Here is a 22,129-nt window from a genome sequence, read left to right as displayed (position 1 = left end):
TTTGATCCCACTTTTGGCTGCGTTTTCACTCATAAACACGAAAAAACTAAATATCTGAAGAAGTGTTGATTTCAATTCGTCCAAAATGTGTGTGTCACTAACGTGTTTCTGCAGCAGAGCCTCGACTCTGTAGAAACTGAACTGGTTCAAGACCCAGTCTGTTTAAATAAATATTTGCTCCGTATTCCGATGACCTTATCTTACAGATTTCGGAGCTCACCTCACTTCAATCGTTTTACTCAATTTCTTTCTTTCGTTGCTAATTACCACTTTTTGGGACCAGGCCATAAGCACGATTTTCAAGTACTGATCTATTTCTGGGAAGAAACGCCTCAGCAATAAACTTAGTTAGAGTATTATGACAAGTAGAAAAAGTTGTTTCACAAGCAACAGCTGGTGAAGAAAGATTGCGAGGGTATTCCAAGGGGAGAAGATCTCTTCTTGTGTTTTCTTCTCAGAGTTAGCCATCTTCCTAAGTTGATCAAGGTGGCAAACTGAAGGGTGTTTGTAATTTTGTCCTAGATAAACTTCCTTGCGGTGTTTTTGTGTGCTGATCATAAAGTGAAGACTAACACGAAGGGTAAAACCTCATTGAGGTCCTTTTTCAATTTCATTAAAACACAAACAAACACAGTTTGCCCGAGGTGTCGCTTTTATTTAATGACAAGTTTTTCAAGACATTGATGTTAATAAACATCCTCGAATTCGTCATCATGGTGAAAATTTTCATTTTCCTGATCTTGGAGCTCAATTCCCAAGTCAATATCCATGTTATTCTCTGGCTTCTTTCCTCTCTTTTTCTCCATCCCACTGCCAACTCTCTGGTCACTCTCTTGGGCGATTAGACGATTTTGAACAATTTTCTTCTCGTCTCGTCGACGACGACGACGACGCCAAGCGTCACTGAAAACAGAGAGGAGATCGACAGTGCTCATCTTTTAACTTCTTTTCTCAGTCTGAATATGAATTCTTTCCTTGTGATTGACAGTTAAATCTTATGCTTGTACCTAATTCTCGCGTTTGGGTGTTGTGTCTCAGGTCTCTCAGAAACTTTGGAATAGGCTCAGTTAGAAAGTGTTCAAGAGAGAAGCGAAATCATAAGTGTTCCTTTTGATCTGGACTGGGTTTTTTTAACCAACTAGTGTTACTGAGATTGGATTGACCTATTTTATTTTCATTTTTGGGTAATGGCGTCACCACACTGACATATTTATGTGGCAAGCTACTCACCTTTCGTGCAGGAAAGCGGCAATTAGGCAAACCACGAGAAAAATGGCTGTAACACGTCCCATGTCAATATTTTGTTTCTGCAAAGAACCAAGAAAATGATAACTGTTTGAAATCTCTTGAAAGAACGTAATAATTCAGGAGGAGATCGTGAACATCCGCCTCCTTGAAGACTCCGATTGACTCGCTCAGACAGGATGGTGCGAGCCTTTCCGAGAATTCTTCAATGCCGGTTATAAAATAACTAACAGAGAAAGGCGTTTTAACGTGGAAATATGAAAATAGTCCTCGATTCCTAACTTGGTAGGAGTCATTCTACTTACTAAGCTAAACTCTTTGAATCTCTACATTCCTATCTCGAAGAAGAGAGAAGCCAAAACTACTTCTCCCAATAAGGATTGAGAAGCTTGGTAAAAGCACTGTTCCTGTACCGACAGTTGTTTTGTGTTCTCCCCTGAATGATTTTATGGGCTTAACAATGTTGAAGAAAAACCCAAAGAGACTCTTAATAGTGTTGTCTGGATGAAGGGTGCAAGGGCAATTCTTGAGCCGAAGAAATTAACACTTTAGACAGCACAAGTTAATAGCAAGTGGAACACAGTAATTATAGAGGGGTGATGAACTTACTCATGATCACGAACGACCGCGATAGCTGATGTAGGAAAGTTTTCCGATGTTTCACTTTAGTTGAAGAGATGGATAGGTGATAACTCTTGCTTTAATGATGTGGGCTCAGTATCAAGTTCTTAATAAACCGGGCGTACCAATTCACCCCACAAGTAAACACTTTCAATCTTGTTACTCAGAAAAGGTTACTGAAGACGTTCGGAGGCCAAATTTTGTGAAAAAAAATGGTTTCGCTCATTTTCCAGCTGAAACATTAATCTATAGTTTGATGAAATATTAATCTTAAATCAAGTAATGGTAGTGAGATATCGTTGAAAACCTGTTTTTGAGATTATTTGAGAAAAGCGGAAAGTGTATAATCACTTTTTAAACGTAAGCTACTCCTTTGCTTTCTTTCGCGGTAACTCCAATTACAATGATCTGCATATTCTGCATATTTGTTGTGGTAAAAATAGATTTGCTCTTTCGCAACCGTTAGCCGGGCCATCAGCATCGGGGAACTTTGGAGCAAGAGTCCGTAAATAAATGGTTTGAAGGATTTTTACGAAAATTTGCCGAAACGTTCCAAAATTTCTGAGACTTTCTTTATGCACCAAATACTATACTTCTCCATTTGCGCCTTCTTGTCAATTACAATGATTTGCACATTTGCTCTCTCGCGACCGTTAGCTGGGCCATCAGCATCGGGGAATTTGGGAGCAAGAGTCCGTAGATAAATGGTTTGAGTTGAATGAAACAAACGTCTGGGTGAGGTGTGATAAGCTTATAAAACTTAAGGAGCCGAAAACTCGTGCTTTATTTTTGCGTGGATTTCTTAACTTCGCGCGATTTAATAGGGTATGTAAATTTGAGGGACTTTTGCGAAAATTTGCCAAAACGTTAACTGGTTATTAACACGCCAACATTTCTGAGACTTTCTTTATACACCAAATACTATACTTCTCCATTTGCGCCTTCTTGTGTTAGGTGTTAACACGAAGGTATGTAATTCGATTTATCAAGCATAGTCAATTTGCATACAAGCCACTATTATCGACAAAAACATTGCTCTTTTAGAGGCTGAATAACCGTGTGATACTCACTTAAACAGCCGAGGGTAGGCAAATAAATAGAATAGAAGTTTTCTTGGGAGAATCAAAAGGAAATACGGTAATTAACTGTCAGCTGAAGGAGACTGGCCAAGAGTCATGTTAAAAGTTCTTCACTCCTCGACTTCAGTATTATCATGATTGCCAATTGGTATTACGTCTTGGAATAAAATAGTAGCGTAAGAGGCTCATTAAGAATATTATTTATGGCACTGAGAAGGATCGAGAGAAAGGCAACAAGTTTATTTGAAAAATTAACCAGCGGGTAAGAAGCAGTGTTAGGATGAAAGTGCCAATCATCTGATGACTTTTACAGCTAACGGTTTTAATTTTGGCTCTTTTACTGACTAACGGTAAACAGAATGTTAAAAATCAGTTTTATCTGTTTGAAAACGTTGAAAATTAATTTTCTTTGTTTTAAACCACATTTACGACCGACCGTTTTCTTCTCAGGTCAATCCAGGGGTATGAAAAAAAAACATATAGCAAATAGCATACTGCTTTAGTAATAATACAGTCAAACTTCTCGTCAGCGACACCTGAAATGTTAAGTTAAGTGCTGACTTTCGGGAGGTGGTCTCTTAAGGGAGGTGGTCGCCAACCAGAGGTCAGGCCACAGCTCTTATCAAAACCTGTAATGATAACTTTTAGCGGCTTATTCAAGGAAAAAAAATATAAGGATCTATGGCGATTGTTTTGTATCTCACGAATTACTTAATACAGCGTTTGGGACAATTCACGTGAAAGAAACTTGGCTCGTGACATTTGCGATAATTTCCACTTTCCGCCCGTAAGAGATAAAGCCTATTATTTGTGAAGTGGTCGCCAAAGGGAGGTTTAAAACAATTCGAAATTGTAAACAAGCATCTCTAAAGGCGGTCTCTTACGAGAGGTAGTCGCTTGCGAGATGTTTCATTTATAGTGATTTGACTTAGAAATTTTTTTGGTATTTTAAAAAAGTGATCGCAAACGAGAGGTGGTCGCGAAGGGAGGTTCGATTGTATAACTATATGTATAGAAATGTAATGAATATAAAACAGTCTTAGATTTTGACATTCTCAAAATGAACTGACTTTTTTACGCCTTGAGATGAAAATCCGTTCATTTTTACGTCTAGCGGTTCAATTTTGGCTATTTTTACGGCTAATTTCGACCTCTTTGAGGCCTTTAATGATATCTCATCATCAACAAAGATAATTCTAGCAAGAAACTCTCTTTGTTCTGATAGAACAAAGAGAGTTTCAAAACATTCCAGAGACATTCTAGAAGAATGTGTCGAGGACAACTTGAAATCTTAGGGCCTGTTTACATGGAGGTGGGGGACACCGAGGAGGTGAGGTAACCCGCCCAGCCGTGGTCGAAAAATAGCCCTGTTTACATACAATCCTACAGCCACGGGATGCCGGGGTGAAGTTTCTCGAGGTTGTGGTCGCGCTTGCAATTAGGGTAAAATAGTGCTGAAAAAACGTGATTTATAAAAAAGGCCCTTGTGCACATGATTTATACGTTATGTCATTGAGAGTGTCCGGCTCAGAGATTTCTGTCTAAAAAAACCTTACCTTCAAATCGCAGAATGACTTTAAGCTTGCTACCAACAAGTGGGTATCCCAACTGATTGAATGATAAAACAAGAGGCTACACGGAGCCTATATTCTGACCGGATTTACGGTTCAGAGGAAACAAATTGAAGGCCTTGCGGGTTTTAGCAAAATTGCTGTTGAGTGCTTTTCAATGTTTACTTAACATAGAGAGTTATGGAGATTAAGACTTTGGAACGAGTTGATGCCATGACAGATTGGAAATGCTAAAATCGCTTGATGAAATGCGGGGACCAACGTAAGTACCGCGGCAAAGTCAACAGAAAAGGAATAAATCACTTTGTGACTTAGTTTGAGTCACGGAGAAATCCAGAATGATGGTAACCATCCAACTCCACAGAATGATAAACGCATACCTCAGGCGTTCTACAAACCCAGAAAGCTACCTTAACCATATTTGCATTTCTAATTATCACGTAATGAAATACTGGAGGTTACTTTCATGCATTTGAACCGTTGTAAGTGTATTTGCAATTAAGACAGCTTCGTAGGGTATCTGGTCAATTCGCTACCACAAAAACTTGCCACCGTAAAACTCGCCACCAGTGAGAATCAAATCGCCACCGGCGATTTGATTTAAACGTTTTGTGTAGCCTGTCGTATAAAACTTACATCAAATGAAAGCTAAGATGTAGTATTATATTGCGAAAAAGGAAAGGGACACAGCCTCTAAATGATGGAAAGTTGACCGTTAAATAAATTAAAACATGTTGATATCACAAAGATTATGATCAGTTTGCGTGAAGCGAAACCAGAGTGATATGGGCCAAGTGATTTCGCTGAGTGATTTTAGTCGATTTTCATAAAATCGTATGAAACTTACACCAAATAAAAGCTAAGGAGAGTAAATTGCGACAAAAAGCGCGCACAAATACAGCGAGGTAGATACCGAAACACCGAATAAATTTTGGCTGTTAAATTTCCCGAATTCTGTGGCGACGATCGATGAGGAAATTATGCAATGACATGAATATGAAAGCGATCCTAGTTATTTTCACTACTTCTTAAGCAGTGGTCATAACTGCGAGGATCGCTTCCATATTCGTTTCTTCAACCGTAGTTCACACGTATGATATGCGATGACATGTTTTCTCAAACGATAATAAATTATACAAATAACGAACCAAAACAAAAACTGAACAAAGGAAGCGTTCTAATTGCTACACCAATTGCAGTTATAAGCAAACCACAAATGCCTGTTATCTGGCTGAATAACAACGACTCGTACAGTTACGCTTTACTGAGCTTGGCAACAGTTCCGCAGTTTCTACGTTGAATTTTTTTATATTCATTAGCGATAGAAAAATAAACCAACCATATAAATCCCCTCGTTACACGCTACCTCTGCCTTCCGTGTAGAGCATTACAGTGAAATGCTTTCTCTTAATATAATCCAACCGTTTTTCTGTGATTTACGAATTTCAAAGATTTCATCAATTAAAAAAAGCTCTATGGCCTTTTACAAAACAACTAAAACACTGCGAACGCCCCGATTGGTCAAAATTGTATCGTTAATTGCACCGGTAGACTCATAAAAAATTGATACATTTGAAGTTTATTTTCTAAAAGCAATAGTCTGCATTTTTTATTGGTTTACCGGCGTAAAAACCCCCTTGGGTGTTAGAAGAACACGAGAAAAGTTTGTAAATCATTCGCCTCCGGCTCGTTATTTACAAACGTTTTCTCGTGTTCTCCCGACAATCAGCAGATGTTATTAAGCCGGTAAAGCGATAGAAAGTGCGGTTCATTTTTAAATAGTCCTCTTTACAATTAAAGAATTAAAAAACTTAACGGATGTGAAATTGCCTTTTCTGGTACAGTTCAGATTATAGATTCCAAAGAGATCATCATGGCTGTTTGGAACAAGAAAGCCCTTTTCGCCACAGCGTTTATCAGTTGTGCTCCACCAGTTTTATTGCACAAACATTTCAAGTGTAACTTGGCCTCCGTTGTTGATGAGCTAGTAAGGCTTCAATTTTTGTTTCTTTGGTCATTTTGGAGAGTTAATATCATAAACTATGTATTGTATCGAGAGCCTGATTGATGTTCACATTTTGAAGCGTGCACGAATGACGTGCTCACCTCTATACATAAAGAGCGTGTCTGAGAACATCTCGCGCATCTTCAACCCTTCAATGTTCGTGCCATCCACAAACCCGTAGCCATTCTACGTCAGTAACTAACAAACGTCAAAGACAAGGACGAACCTGAGAACAGACAGAGAGAAGTTTTTAAGATCGATTGCTCCGATTGCCAAGCCTCCTACATCGGAGAGATTGGCAGAAACATCACAACAAGACTGACTGAATAGAAGCCGGCGACAAGGAAAGGTGATGTCAATAATTTCTTCGCTGGATATCATCGACTCACGAACCATTCTATTGACTGGGACTCTGCGAAATGCCTAACCTACAGCACTAACTACTTCCAACGATCGACTCTACAAAGCTGGTCTGTCAACTACTACCGGCACCATACAAACGACAAATTAACATTACAAACCGAACAGAACGACTTAAGCCGACGGATCGAAGCCGAGCAATCACGACTGACTCACGCCACTTGAGTCTTACAGCCAATAACATCACGGCAAACCTGGCCAGCAACCGGACTTAGAACATTTGACTGACTACAACTATTCAATTGACTCTGATGATGACTTCCGCTCGGGTTGACGAAATGTAAGTCACCATTACCGACAACAGTCCTTTTCAGGACTACCCTCACCCGGACGATCAGATCACACTATCACATGTTACCCCCCCGGGTTCCAAGCATTTACTGTAATCGACATATTCCTATTCTTCTAAAATTCTGAGGCAGTTCATGTGATTTTATTCTTGTTACTATTTCAGTGCTCAGCTTATAAGGCGGGTGACGTGTCAGGTCAATTATGCCCCGATCTCTGCGGCCCACAAAACAGTATCCATCTCGGAAATTGCCTTAGTACGGTGCTTGAAAAGAAGATTTAAAACGGAGAATGGCAGGGAAAGGAAATTATCTCAAAAACTAACATGAGCTGGTTTGAAGAGTTAGCGGAGAAGAGCACCCTCTTCACTTCACACTCTGACCGCACCTCACGCTATCTTAATACTTGGCCCACTCTCTGCGCTCCATGCTCCATGCTATCTTTACGCTTCTCATTAGCGCTTCGCCGCTCGGGCTGGTCATGCAGGCTTAAAAAAGTCGTAAGGGGTCCACGCATTATCGTTTCGGTGTTACTGTGCGGTTGCTTAATATGCTTTGCTTGCGTCGTTTGTGTAGGCTAACCTTGTGCACTCATAGACTCGTTCATGTTAGTTTTCATTGATTGAAACCAGAATCTTTATAATCCACGCGTTTACATATATTAACACATCCAGTGGAGAAGCTTATATGAACACAATTGTATCACAGTTTTTTCATCCCCTTTGAAAGCAATTAAAATCTGTTTGGTTGAGGTTTTCCACACTTTGTCACTTTGTTTTGTAACACACTACTGCTATTAGAGAGACATATTTTTCATTACTTATTGCCTCAGGACTTTTCAATCAAACAACAACACCTAGCGTAGGTAATCCATCCTGAGATGTTCATGGGGTGCTTTTGATTTTGTTTTTTTGTACACGATTGTAAATATAACCAAAAGTACCTTTTTGGTGAGGAAGTACACATACAGACTTGGAAAATTGTCAAGTGCAAAAAGCCCTAAAAATTTCTCAATTGTCTCATGCTGGTTCAAGTGACGTCCTTGTTCGTAGCAATTTGCTCTTGGAAGTTCTTGTATTAATCGTAGCGTGTTTTCCTCGTTCGGTGATTTTTCCATATTATTGAGACCAAGCTTTGATGAACTTCTTTCTTGTGACTTGGTTAGGCATGTGCCCATAATCATTCAAAATCACACAAAAAAGAAAGACAAAGAAAGCCAAGAAACATAGGAAAGGGTCAAGATCTCGATCGCCCAGTGGGGTAAGTTATTGCTTAGTGATTGATTGATTGATTGATTGATTGGTTGATTGATTGATTGTCGGACTTGACGGGCTGTATTACTGACCAATTAACTGACTGCTCTTTTACAACCTAGTCCTTGCATTTATGAAGTTAAGATCCAAAATTAAAAATACATGTAGTTAAGTCACAAGTAATTAGAAGCACCAGGTGAGACCATGAATGAATTGAGGCTTTTCTTATTTTGATTTAGTCTTTTTACATTTATAGGAGTCGTCTCAATCTGAGGAAGAATTTTCCAAAGAAAAAACATCGTCACGCGAAAAGAAACATCACAAGCGGTCATGCTTTAAGTCACCAGAATCATCTGCTTCCGAATCGGGTTTGTTCAATTCTCAAAAACATACTTCGGTTTCGTAAAATGTAGTCACGTAAAATGTTGTCATAGTAAATTACTTCCCGCTTTGTCAGTCATAATTCTAAGTATTGTTAACTTCGTTGATTTCAGAACCAGAAAAAGAACTAAGTTTATCAAAAAAGAAAAAGCATAAGAAGGTGAGATTTGAGCTACCTTATAGACATCTATCTCCATTAATGTTGACACTCTTTTGACTTGTGTCACAACACACTTGTCCTTCATGTTTTTTTTCCCGGGAGTTCCTTGTTTCCTTGTATGAGGGTGTGAATGGGGTTAACCGACTAGCGACAAAGGGCGAAAAATACTACTGACTACCAACAAAACGAGAAAAAAAATTTACCGACTACCGACATGGGCCGACATTATCGATATTTGTTTTCAGAAAGATGAGATCAGAAGAGAAATTTGTATTTTTTCTAGTTTACGAAGTAACCACATTAAAGGTAACTATAGAATTTCCCGCCATCTTCTTACTTTTTGGCCGGAAGAGCACGGGATCATTTTGCAGAAAAATTTCCGGGACTCGAGCCCACGAAACCTTCCGCTGTAATATTTCAACCGCGTTGTTTGTTCATACGGTCCAGCCGTGTCAGCCATGAGTGGAATCATAAAAGTGATGGTGAGTTTTTTTCCGAAAAGGCGAAGAAGTCGCAATCGAACGCCACCGTAGCCGGGTTCCGGTCGACAAAGATAAACACACAAGAGTATTCGAATTTAAAAAAACATCTGACAGAATTTTGGGGATTGAAGGAACAAGCTCTTCAGTTTGGAATTGGTGGTTTCTCCCTGAGGCTCTTTCGCCTGGCAAAATGGTCCACAGGCAAATGCGAGAACTTTGCTTTAATAACAGATGGGCAGTGGCAACTAGAACTGCCAAATTTAATATCTGATGAAGGCAGCAGTGAGCTCAATTGTAAGTCGTAGAACGCTCTATTAGTCTGAATAGTTTTTAAACATGTCCAGCGGAGTGTGATGGTTGCATCACTGTAGTAGTTCTGTAGTTAAGTTGTAAGATTAAATATTTATGTTGTTCTCTACTCGTTCTATTTTTTCCATTTGCTGTTTTCCGTGAAAAGAAAATTTGTGTTTCAAAAACGAGCTAACTAATAAAAAAATATCCCTTAGAAATGATATTAGTCAGTGAAGGGATTTAAATATAAGCTTCCATCTGTATTTCTGTGTAATGAATACACTCCCTGTATAACAATTATATTATTATATATATGTATTTAGAATTATTATAATATATTTTAAAACCGATGATGTTTTGTGCATCACTGATGAAGCAGCAGATAAATCGGGAAAGGTGTTAATTGACAGCCATATACGAGACGGCTAGTTTTATCAGTCAACTGATCAGTTGGGATACCCACTTGTTGGTAGCAAGGTAAAGATTATTCTACGTTTTGAAGATAAGAGTTTTTAGACAGAAATCTCTGACCGGCCGCTCTAAATGACGTAACACGTACTGATCATGTGCAAAACGGTGAAGGGGCCTTTTTTTTTTTAAACAGTTGGCGTTTTGTGTTTACGTTTAAAAAGTGATTATACGCCTTCTGCTGATTCTCAAATAATTTCAAACACAGGTTTTCAACGATATCACTACCATTACTTGACTTAATCTTTCATAAAACTAAAGATTTATGTTTTAGCTGAAGAATGAGCGAAACCATTTTTCTTTTCACAAAATTTGGCCTCCGAACGTCTTCAGTAACCTTTTCTGAGTAACAAGATTGAAAGTGTTCTCCATGCAGGCGTACCGGTTCATTAAGAGCGTGATACTCACCTGATACTGAACACAAAACAACTGTCGGTACAGGTAAGAAGGTAAGGTGAGGTAAGAGTTTTTAGACAGAAATCTCTGAGCCGGCCGCTCTCAATGAAGTAACACGAACTGATCATTTGCACAACGATGAGGGCCTTTTTTACTTTTAAAACAGTTGAATGGCATTTTGTGCCACAGTATACTAAATATCTTTTGCCAGGCATTCAAACTTTCAAGCATTCATTGATACCAAAAAGTGTAGATCCCAAAAAGTTCAGTAAACAGCCTTGACGGCCTGAGCCTTGAGCCCTAAACTTCTCAGTACAATAAATAATATTCCTGTATCGGTAATCTCAGGGGAAATTACCTTACTTTACAGTTGAATAATAACTCATCGCACGGCATAGCATGGAATGATAACTTGGTTCGTAATTAACAAAACGTTAAATTTTAAACGCCTGCAATTACTTGATTTAAGATTAATCTTTCACAAAACTAAAGATTAATGTTTCAGGTTCAGAATGAGCGAAACCATTTTTTTTTCACAAAATTTGGCCTCCGAACGTCTTCAATAACCTTTTCTGAGTAACATGCAAGATTGAAAGTGTTCAGGAATGGGGTGAACATTTCATTCCTTTAACATGTGTTGCGGTTCTTTTTATTCCAAGACTTGTATTACTAATTGTTCAGTCGTAAATATAGTTTAGAACAAAGAAATTATTTTTCAACTTTGACCAACAAATAAAACTAATTTTTAACATACTGTTCACCGTTAGTAGTAAAATGGCCAAAATTATGACCGTGGGAAGTGTTGTGGGAACGCAGTGGGAAACTGAGAAACGGCCCATTAGACCACCAAGATGCCCAGAACTTTGCCGATGAAAAAGGGGGAAAAAAGAAGGAATTGGTTTTAATCCGGCTTCCTCTTTTCAGTTTTTTCTTTCTTTGCATTCGCACCATTACCCATCCAGCTACAAGTTTTCATTTCGGTCAATACATCAATGATTCTTAGTTATGAATTTAAGGTCCTAATTTATAACTATGAGTTGCAAAACCCGGTTTCTTTTTTCGATCCGATATGCCACAATCTTTACTTGGATGTACTTGAGTCACTTATGCGAGAATGATAAGTAATGTTTGTGAAATAAGATCGTGGATGCCTAAATAGAGGAGAATAAATGGCTTCGCTTTAACGAAGAGCTTACGAAGAGCTTACGAAGAGCTTTAACGAAGAGCTTACGAAGAGCTTACGAAGAGCTTTAACGAAGAGCTTACGAAGAGCTTTAACGAAGAGCTTACGAAGAGCTTTAACGAAGAGCTTGCACTCGAAACGTCAGCTTTAGAACCTCTTTACGGTGGTCAATTTTACATAATCAACTCATTTAATCAAACTAATTTATCTAAGCCCACTGGACAAGATCTAATATTCGTTTGCGACCATTATGTCGACTGATTTCAGCCTCTTTTTAACTGTCAGAATGTTTCTCCGCAGTTCTGCGCTTGAGTACACCACTGGTATCTCACTACAAAAGACTGCCAGCTTTCTGATAGCTCTTTTCAAGCGTGTCATGATGGGTCTGTTGGTTCCAAGTAATTGGGATGTCTAAACAGTAGAGGAAAAAACACCCTCACATACCATATGCAGGTCCTGGATATCTAAAAGCATTTTACAAGTGCCTTTGGTCTTGTCGCAAGTTGACCAGCAAAAGTCAAAACGACCTACAAAACAGTCCCAGTCAGAAACGCATTTTTTCTGTTCCAGGAGTGTTCGCAGAAAAACGTGAGGGCACATCAGATCAAGATCAATGAGTTTCACCGTCGAAGTAGTTGTAATTCCATAATTTCCCAAGTGTACATCACATGACTGCGCCAAGCCATACGGAGTGCTAGATGTGTCTAAAGTTGCGTCCAACAGCGAATAAGCAAAGTCAAATTTTTTGCGTCTGTTGTTGATATACACTTGAAAAGACGCACCTATGACAGGGCACTTTGCAACAGTACGCGCATAACCAAGGTTGCGAGCCATTTTTAACAAAGAAGAGCCAACAAGATTCATAGCTCTGTTGCCGTAGTTGAGTAATTTTTGCAGCGGTTCAAATACATCAGGCAACAATGAAAGTTCTATTAACTCCCAAGTGTTCCCAAACACGTCAGAAGCAACAACGTATAATCCACCACAATACCCAAAGAAATCTACTGTGTGTTTACTTTCATTAAGGACCATTAACATCATGGGTTCTACAAGTTGTAGTAAGGAGATAAATGTTCTTGCTTCGGACGCTGAAATTGTCTCATCACCGTCCCCGTCACCAAGTGACAGCAAACGAAATACGAGTTTGTTGCAATGAGAGCAGTCGCCAAACAAAGTCTTCACTCTGGAGGAGACATCTTCTTGAAATGATGATACTGCTGCAAGGTCGGTTATTTTCTGCCTCTTCTCAAACTCTTCAAACCAGCTCATGTTAATTTTCAAGATAACCTCCTTTCCCTGCCATTCACCGTTATAAATCTTCTTATCAGGCGCTGTACTGAGGCAATTTCCAAGATGGATTCTGTTTTTTGGGCCGCAGAGATCGGGGTATAATGGACCTGACACGTCACCTGCCTTATAAGCTGAGCACTGAAATAGTAACAACAATAAAATCACATGAACTGTTGTCTCAGAATTTACAAAATTGAGAAGAATAGGAATATGTCGATTACAGTAGATGCTTGGAACCCGGGGGTAACATGCGATAATGTGTTCTGATCGTCCGGGTGAGGGTAGTCCTGAAAAGGACTGTTGTCGGTAATGGTGACTAATGTTTCGACAACCCGAGCGGAAGTTATCATCAGAGTCAAGCGAATATTTGTTGTCAGTCGAATGTTCTAAGTCCGGTTGCAGGCCAGGTTTGCCGTAATGTTATTGGCTGTAAGACTCAAGTGGCGTGAGTCGGTCGTGGCGACCTGTCGGTAAAGTTAAGTCGTTCTGTTCGGTTTGCTATGTTAATTTTGTGAATCACATCACATCACCTTTATTTTACCTCGGATTAACAAGAGTAGCTACATTGCCGATTTCTCCGAGAAAGAAAAAAAACAAAAAATTTTGTCAGCTTCGAGAAGTTGGCATTGAAGTCTCATTTCTAACTTCACTGGATCTTTATGCGAGACATGAATTTGTTCATCGTCAGCATATAAGTCGTTTGTGTGGTGCCGGTAGTTGTTGACACCTCTTGAGGGGAGTCTGTTTTAAGTTAGTTGACCAGCTTTCAATAGTCAGTCGGTGGAAGTAGTTAGTGCTGTAGGTTTTAGGCATTGCTTACAGAGTCCCAGTCAGTAGAATGATTCATGAGTCGATGATATCTGGCAAAGTGATCATTGACATTACCTTTTCTTTGTGGCCCGCTTGTATTCAGTCAGTCTCGTTGTGAGGTTTCTGCCTGTCTCTCTGATGCAGGAGGCTTGGCAGTTGAGCAATCGATCTTATAAACTGCTCCCTGTCTGTTCTTGGGCTCGTCCTTATCTTTGACGTTTCTTAGTAACTGACGTAGAGTGGCTATGGGTTTGTGGACGACACGAACATTGAAGGGTTGAAGGATGCGCGAGATGTTTTCAGACACGCTCTTTATATAGGGAGGTGAGCATCTCATTCGTGCGCGCTTCAAAATGTGAACATTAATCTCTTGATGCAATACATATTACATGATATTAACTTTCCAAAATGACCATGCAAAGAAACAAAAATTGCAGTCTTACTAGCTCATCAACAACGGAGGCCAAGTTACACTTGAAGTGTTTGTGCAACACTGAAACTGATAGAACACAGACGATAAGTGCTGTGGCAAAAAGGACTTTCTTGTTCCAAACAGTCATGATGATCTCTTCGGAATCTATAATTCGGTTGAGCCGTACCTGAAAGGCAATTTCACATTCTTTAATATTTTTAATTCTCTAATTGTAAAGAGAACTGTTTAAAGAATGAACCGCACTTTTTATCACTTTACCGGCGTAATAACATCTGCTGATTGTTGGAGAACACGATCGAATAAATGTTTATAAATAACGAGCTGGAGGCGAGTGACTTCTAAAGTTTTCTCGAGTTCCTCTAACACCCAAGTAGGTTTTAACGCCGGTAAACCAATAAAAAATGCAGATTATTGCTTCTATAAAACAAACTTAAAATGTATCAATTTTTCATGAGTCTACCGGTGCAATTAACGATAGAATTTTGACCAATCGGAGCGCTGGGATAGAATGTAAAAAGAAGAGTTATGGCTGGTTTATTTTGCTATCGTTGATAAATTTTCAAAAAATCAACGTAGAAACCGCGGAACTTGTGCCAAGTTGAGTAAAGCGTAACTATACCACTCGTTGTTATTCAACCAGTTAACAGGCATTTGTGGTTTGCTCATAACTGCAATTAGTGTAGCAATTAGAACGCTTGCTTTGTTCTGTTTTTGTTTTGGTTCGTTATTTGCTTAAATTATTACCCTATGAGAAAACGTGTACATGTCTTTGCATATCATACATGCGAACTGCGGCTGAAGAAACGAATATGGAAGCGATCCTCACAGTTATGACCACTACTTAAGTAGTAGTGAAATTAACCGCGAGGATCTCTTCCATATTCATGTCATTGTATAATTTCCTCGTCGACGGTCGACACAGAATTTGGCAAATTTAACAGCCAAAGTTTGTTCGACGTTTCGGGATCTGCCTCGCTGTATTTGTGCACGCTTCTTGTCGAAATTTACTCTACTTCTTAGTCTTTACTTGATGTAAGTTTCATTCCATTTAATATAGATCGGGGTAAAATTTTCGCACAGCTCCATACTATTATAAAACAAATCTGTCTTCCCAATGGCAATGTATTGTTTTTGTTATTGTTTTCTCTCTCCAAGAACTGAATGCATAATGTAGTAGATATGGGGCTATGCAGAAATTTTACCTAGATCGGCGAAAATCACTCGATATAGTCACCGTTCTCGATGCTTACTGCTTTAGCTGTCAAATTCAAATACCTTTCCTGACACAAACATTTAAGAGATGACTACCTGAAGGCTTTGTCGTGCTCTTGAATTAAGGGACCTTTTGTGTTTTTCCAGAAGAATAATTTTCCATTCATGGGGCGATGAAATACATTCAAAAATAAATTAGGAGATGACTGCCTAAGGGCTTTGTCGCGCTCTTGAATCAAGCGACCTTTGGTGTTTTTCCTTCCATAGGGCGATAAACAAATTCATGGCCAGATTTTGTCTCACACTACATGTAGCCCCTGAAACAAGCCGGATTTGTTCCTCTTTACAGGGCTCGACTTTAAGGCGACGGGTTTATCGGAAGTTAAAAAGCGACATCTATGCCGTGAAAGAAATCCATGATCCGACAGTTGGACAGCCGAAGAAACGAATAGTCGAAAAGGCAACTAGCTGCATTGTGGTGAAAAAGTTGGACGTTTCTCAGCTTGTGGATAGTGCGTAATACGAAACGAAAGGGGAAGGCGCTAAAAAATCGAGCAAACAAATGTCTCAAATTTACCGTGGGTTATCACGTCGAATCATCCAACACAGTCTAAATTCAATGATGTAGCAGCAAAAAGTTAGACCCCTTTTTCAAAATAAGGCGCCTCTCCGGCCAATCAGAGCATCAAAAGTACAAGAAAGACATCAAGTGGATCTTGTAAGCTTGGTTAGCATGCCGGCTACGATAGACGGTGATACCTATAAATACATAATGTCTGTTACTGACATTTTCAGTAGATTTCTTTTCTTACGCCCTCTTCAAACAAAAGAGACCTGTGAAGAGGCGGAACATTTTTCAGACATTTAGATCGAACACGGCCTTCCAGAAATTTTGCAAAGCGATTAAGGTCCAGAATTTAAGGGAGTTGTAAAGACTGTTTGTGAAACGCTAAATGTTCGCTAAATGTTTGCACAATTAAAATTGGTCAAGGGAAAGAAAAACTCGCTAAAGAACACCTGCGAAGGGGTGATCCTTGAGGCTAATCATTCTATGCACAAGTACTTTATCAGCTACAATGATCCTGTGACACTTAAGAGCGAAACGAGGTGGTTGAAAGTAGATGATGTTACCTCAGTAACAAAAGAAGAAGAAAATGACCGGCAGCAAAAGGCAAAGAGTGACAGTGGGAGACGAAATGATACTTGCACAGGCCATGAAGCCGATTCCCCTGGCCAACCAGTGAAGCGAGCAAGAACAGACAACGCCAGTTTGTTAGAGGCCAGCATCGATCAGATATTCTCCTCGGAAAAGCTTAATGGTGACACTGTTAACTTGTATTTTGACTTTTTGAGAAATAATCGGGCATTTGGAGGAGGGAACTGGGGATTTGCAAGTTCTTACTTTTATCCTTCATTGCATCGACCGGTAGAAACATCTACATACTCCAAACATATAGGCAACAACGCTCTGTGGGAGGATGAACAACTAATAGTTCCATTACACCTTTTAATTTATGCCTTTACATTTATGATTCCGCTAGAGCAACGTACCGAGAAATTTCTGATACCATCAAAGAAGGATTTATTGGAAACGAACTTCAGCGGCTTTCTGATGAGGAAAAAACTCTCTTCCAGGAAAATAATTGGGACGAGTCCATACCTCGATGTCCCAACAAAAGAACGATGCTGATTGTGGTGTATTCACGTGTCTTTTTGCAAGGCACTTATTGTTGTCGAGAGGCAACCATTCCGGCCTTACTCTCAACGGAGAGCCGCGAGCTGAAATGGTGAGCGATCTGGAGATATGGCCTTACTTGGCCATGAAGCTGAGCTTCATTATCATAGCCTGGAACGAATGGCTTCTCAGAACCCCCAACTAGCTATTGCCGAGGAATTAAAGCAAAAGTATGGCCATGGAAAAATCACAGAAGAAATTTTTCCAAAATGTGGACGAAAATTCCAGTGATACTCACAAGGTGTTTTTGAGAGCGGTGGAACATTGCAGTACTACTCAGATGACAGCGTCTTTTGTAATAGTTGCTTAATGGATGAATTTTAGTTTGGAATAAGGTGCAAAAAAAAAAAAACAAGCAGTGCCGCATGTTGGGTGGAAACTTATTAGTCTAAAACACTACGTTATTGTATTTGTTGTTTTTATTAACATTGTTGCTGTTGTTGCCAGTCGGGTGACGTCAATAGACTGATACAATTTGATTTAAAGGTAGAACGGTATACCACGCCGGCATACCAATGTGTAGCTAGTTAAGGAAGAATATGTAGCGTTTATTGTGTTGTCGAAAAGAATCTCGGTCATAATTTTAAGGCATTTAGTAAAGAGAATTCTAAGTCTGTTTATGAAGGTGCCATTCATAGCATCGTAGTATGAAAAAAGTAACAAAAAGAAGCCAGTTGTAAGCCATAACTTAAGATGGTTTTAATAAATATAATTGTTATTCATCCCAATTCTCTATCCTCACAATTCCCACATCCAAAAATAAAGGCGACAAGGAATTTAAACCAAACAAACCACAAAACATTTCCATAAGGGCCTATTTACACGGTACGACTTTGTCGCATGCGACAAGCTTACGACAGGCTTACGACACGAATTGTTTCGTGTAAATCAAACCTACAACTCGCTTACGACTCTTAAGTCATGTCGTAGGCCTGTCGTAAGCTTGTCGCATGCGACAAAGTCGTGCCGTGTAAATAGGCCTTAACGATTTTCGCCACTTCCCCAAAGCCTCCCTACTCCTTCCTCCCCTATTGTTTTTCTCCTCTGATTCTGAACTGAGACACGAGTTAGTCGGGGGTCCCGAGGACAAGATCAATACAGGTTGTTAACCGGTTAAACTGGTTTGAGTTTCAGACACTTTTGGTGCCGAGATTAATTCTGCTTATACGGAGATTTTACTGTAATTCAATGGGTGATTTATCCCTTCGGATGACTTCAACCAAACATGTTTTGGAGAAGCGTTCTGAACATCTTTTTTAAATTGGTGTGATAAGATAAGTTAAGATAAGGTTATATTTCCAATGAAATGAATTATATTGAGGGCAGTTTATTGATGAGTTGTATTCGTAGCTGCTCGTTGTTCTCCTTCCGACTTGTTTGTAAACGCTTATGGACTTTATTCCCTTTTCTTGCTTTAATGTATCACGTCACCTGTTGTCTTGGAATTCCTTATTTGAATTTTGATGCTCAGGTCTGCCCACTTCGAGATTTACCTCTCGAAACGTCATGTAACACAGATGTAAATTAGCAAACGCTTTATTACAGTAACACCAGTATATTTAATTCAACGACGTTAGAGATCGTTAAGATTTGAACGCTAGTGTTTTTCACATGAGCTGTATGGTTCCGCGTGTTCTTTTTTTCGGAGAAACCATTTTTAAAAAAATATTGAAGCCTTGTAAGTGAGCCGTATACCTAAGCGGGAGCAGAACCGTCAAAACCGCACAGCCCTTAATGTGGCCCCACAATTAGGAAAATACAATGAAAAAGTAGGGAAGATAAATAGTGGTGGTCGTAGGATAAAATGTGTATGGACTATGTCAAGCAAGCATTACAAGTTGACTCAGTTAGGTCAAGCCTAATCGTGGCCGAACCGTTGGCTTCTAGTTCTGACCTACATACATGTACCTGGCTGGTCTCGGTCCTAATGTTGTGACCTCGAGCCGGTTATTTTGTGATGCGACCCTCCAGCCCTGTCGATAAGTTCACAATATTGCATATCTTTAATGTTTAATTCAGTTTAAAGCAAGTTTTGTTGCCTTAATCATTTATTTCAGTTCGTTGGTGGAAATACTCTAATAACAAGGAAATGTACTTCGTCAACTGACTAAGTTTATTGCTGAGGCGTTTCTTCTCAGAAATAGATCAATACTTGAAAATCGTGCTTATGACCAGGTCTGGTAATTAGCAACGAAAGAAAGAAATGTAGTCAGTAAAACGATTGAAGTGAGGTGAGCTCCGGAATCTGTAAGATAAGGTCATAGGAAGACGAAGCAAATATTGATCTAAACAGACTGGGTCTTGAACCAGTTCAGTTTCTACAGAGTCGAGGCTTTGCTGCAGAAACACGTTAGTTACACACACATTTTGGACGAATTGAAATCAACACTTCTTCAGATATTTAGTTTTTTCGTGTTTATGAGTGAAAACGCAGCCAAAAGTGGGATTAAACGCATTTCAACCATCTGGCTAACTGGGAAAGAAGAGTGAACACCGAGGGGAACCTCTAGAGCACGTGATCCCTACCCACGTGGTTTAACCCTTTACACCCTAACGTTTCTAAAGTGCTAACAAGGAGAATTTGTCTAACAATCAAGAGCTTCTACAGTTGGTGATCATTTCCTTTATTCTCCTGATCTCAATGTTTCATTCAGGGGTGATACGGTAAGAAGATATTTGATGCCAGTCACTCTTAGAGGTTAAAGCGCAAAACGAGCAGACCTGTTATTAAACAAAGGGGTTGGTTTCTAAATTGCGGTTCTGTATCAGTTGATGTCAATTGGCCACCGTAAGAGTTTCTGACGCTGACGTTTCGGGCGTTAGCCCTTAGTGATAGCATATAAGTCACTTTTATCGACAAAAACATTGCTCTTTACAGGCTGAATACCCGTGTGACACTCACTTAAACAGCCAAGGGTAGGCAAATAAATAGAATAGAAGTTTTCTTGGGAGAATCAAAAGGAAATACGGTAATTAACTGTCAGCTGAAGGAGACTGACCGAGAGTCGTGTTGAAAGTTCTTCGCTCCTCGACTTCAGTATTATTGCCAATTGGTATTACAAGTCTTGGTCTTGATTTGTAGATGTCAACTGAGAGTTTCACAGTTTTCTATGTCATCAACCGCTAGTTCGTTACCAGTTCACGGGACACTTCCAAGACAAAATAAGAGCAATTTAGGGCCCGAAAAAAACCGAGTTTTAAGTTTTTTGAAAGTTTTCTTCTGTTGGAATTGGCTTGTACATATGATAAGCTAAATATTTATGCAAAAAGTATTTCGTGTCATAGGCTCATTAAGATTATTATTCATGGGACTGAGAAGGATCGAGAGAAAGGCAACAAGTCTTATTTGAAAAATTAACCAGCGGGTAAGAAGCAGTGTTAGGATGAGAGTGTCAATCAGCTGATGACTTTTACAACTAACGGTTATAATTTTGGCCATTTGACGAATAACGCTAAACAGAGTGTCCAGAATGATGGTAACCATCCAACTCCACAGAATGATAAACGCATACCTCGGGCGTTCTACAAACCCAGAAAGCTACCTTAACCATATTTGCATTTCTAATCATCACGTAATGAAATACTCGAGGTTACTTTCATGCATTTGAACCGTTGTAAGTGTATTTGCAATTAGACAGCTTCGTACGGGTATCTGGTCAATTCGAAACCACAAAAACTTGCCACCATAAAACTCGCCACCAGTGAGAATCAAATCGCCATCGGCGATTTGACGTAAACGTTTTGTGTAGCCTGTCGTATAAAACTTACATCAAATGAAAGCTAAGATGTAGTATTATATTGCGAAAAGGGAAAGGGACACAGCCTCTAAATGATGGAAAGTTGACCGTTAAATAAATTAAAACATGTTGATATCACAAAGATTATGATCAGTTTGCGTGAAGCGAAACCAGAGTGATATGGGCCAAGTGATTTCGCTGAGTGATTTTAGTCGATGTTCATAAAATCGTATGAAACTTACACCAAATAAAAGCTAAGGAGAGTAAATTGCGACAAAAAGCGCGCACAAATACAGCGAGGCAGATCCCGAAAAAACGAACAAATTTTGGCTGTTAAATTTCCTTAATCCTGTGGCGACGATCGATGAGGAAATTATGCAATGACATGAATATGGAAGCATCCTCGCAGTTATTTTCATTCTTACAAGTTTCACATTTCCTACGTTTAATTGTTGTATATTTATCAGCGATGGCAAAATAAACGAACCATAAATCTTTTCGTTACACGCTACCTCCACCTTCTGTGAAGAGCAGTACGGTGAAATGCTTTCTTTCAATATCATCCAGCCGTTTTCCTGTGATATGTGAATTTCAAAGATTTCATTAATTAGAAAAAGCTCTATGGCCTTTTTATAAAACAACTAAGACACTGCGAGCGCCCCGATTGGTCAAAATTTTATCGTTAATTGCGATAGACTCACGAAAAATTGATACATTTTAAGTTTATTTTATAAAAGCAGTAGCCTACATTTCTTATTGCAGGTAATTTAGTGTTAACAACTGGGTTGAAAACGTAAATTAGCCACCGTAAAGGGTAAAAAAGCTGACGTTTCGAGCGTTAGCCCTTCGTCAGAGCGATGACGAAGGGCTAACGCTCGAAACGTCAGCTTTTTTACCCTTTACGGTGGCTAATTTACGTTTTCAACCCAGTTGTTAACACTAAATTACCTGCTATACTCTCCCACCGACGCAGCACCACAGTTTCTTTAGAAACTTACCCCTTTATACATTTCTTATTGGTTTACCGGCGTTAAAACATACGTAATATATACTTGCGGCGTAGTGTCAAT

At 39.3% G+C, this 22,129-nt stretch overlaps 2 long non-coding RNA genes and 3 pseudogenes across 3 annotated transcripts; 3 read left to right on the top strand and 2 right to left on the bottom strand.

The window, feature by feature from the left end:
* Positions 1-634: 634 nt before the first annotated feature.
* Positions 635-4,634, bottom strand: LOC149050121 (uncharacterized). The gene is made up of 3 exons (XR_016183909.1): positions 4,502-4,634; positions 1,231-1,307; positions 635-903 (listed from the first exon to the last, which is right to left on the bottom strand). It is a non-coding gene; the product is annotated as an uncharacterized LOC149050121 (long non-coding RNA).
* A 41-nt stretch (positions 4,635-4,675) lies between these two features.
* On the top strand, positions 4,676-9,021 carry LOC113668904 (uncharacterized). Of its 2 annotated transcripts, none has more exons than XR_003446043.2 (5): positions 4,676-4,778; positions 6,361-6,503; positions 7,396-8,488; positions 8,738-8,849; positions 8,976-9,021. It is a non-coding gene; the product is annotated as an uncharacterized LOC113668904 (long non-coding RNA). The 2 variants fall into 2 exon arrangements; XR_016183910.1 differs by having other exon boundaries at positions 4,703-4,778; positions 6,366-6,503.
* Positions 9,022-11,559: 2,538 nt separating this feature from the next.
* On the bottom strand, positions 11,560-14,536 carry LOC149050120 (divergent protein kinase domain 1A-like; annotated as a pseudogene).
* Positions 14,537-15,870: 1,334 nt separating this feature from the next.
* On the top strand, positions 15,871-16,551 carry LOC149050119 (SCAN domain-containing protein 3-like; annotated as a pseudogene).
* LOC149050118 (uncharacterized) lies at positions 16,443-18,126 on the top strand (annotated as a pseudogene).
* The last annotated feature ends 4,003 nt before the right edge of the window (positions 18,127-22,129 follow it).

This window comes from Pocillopora damicornis, chromosome 2 (assembly GCF_964200805.1).
Source record: "Pocillopora damicornis chromosome 2, jaPocDami1.2, whole genome shotgun sequence".
Taxonomy (NCBI): Eukaryota; Metazoa; Cnidaria; class Anthozoa; order Scleractinia; family Pocilloporidae; genus Pocillopora; species Pocillopora damicornis.
The sequence above is the reverse complement of the archived record's forward strand: the minus strand, read 5'-3'. Positions and strand labels throughout refer to the sequence as shown.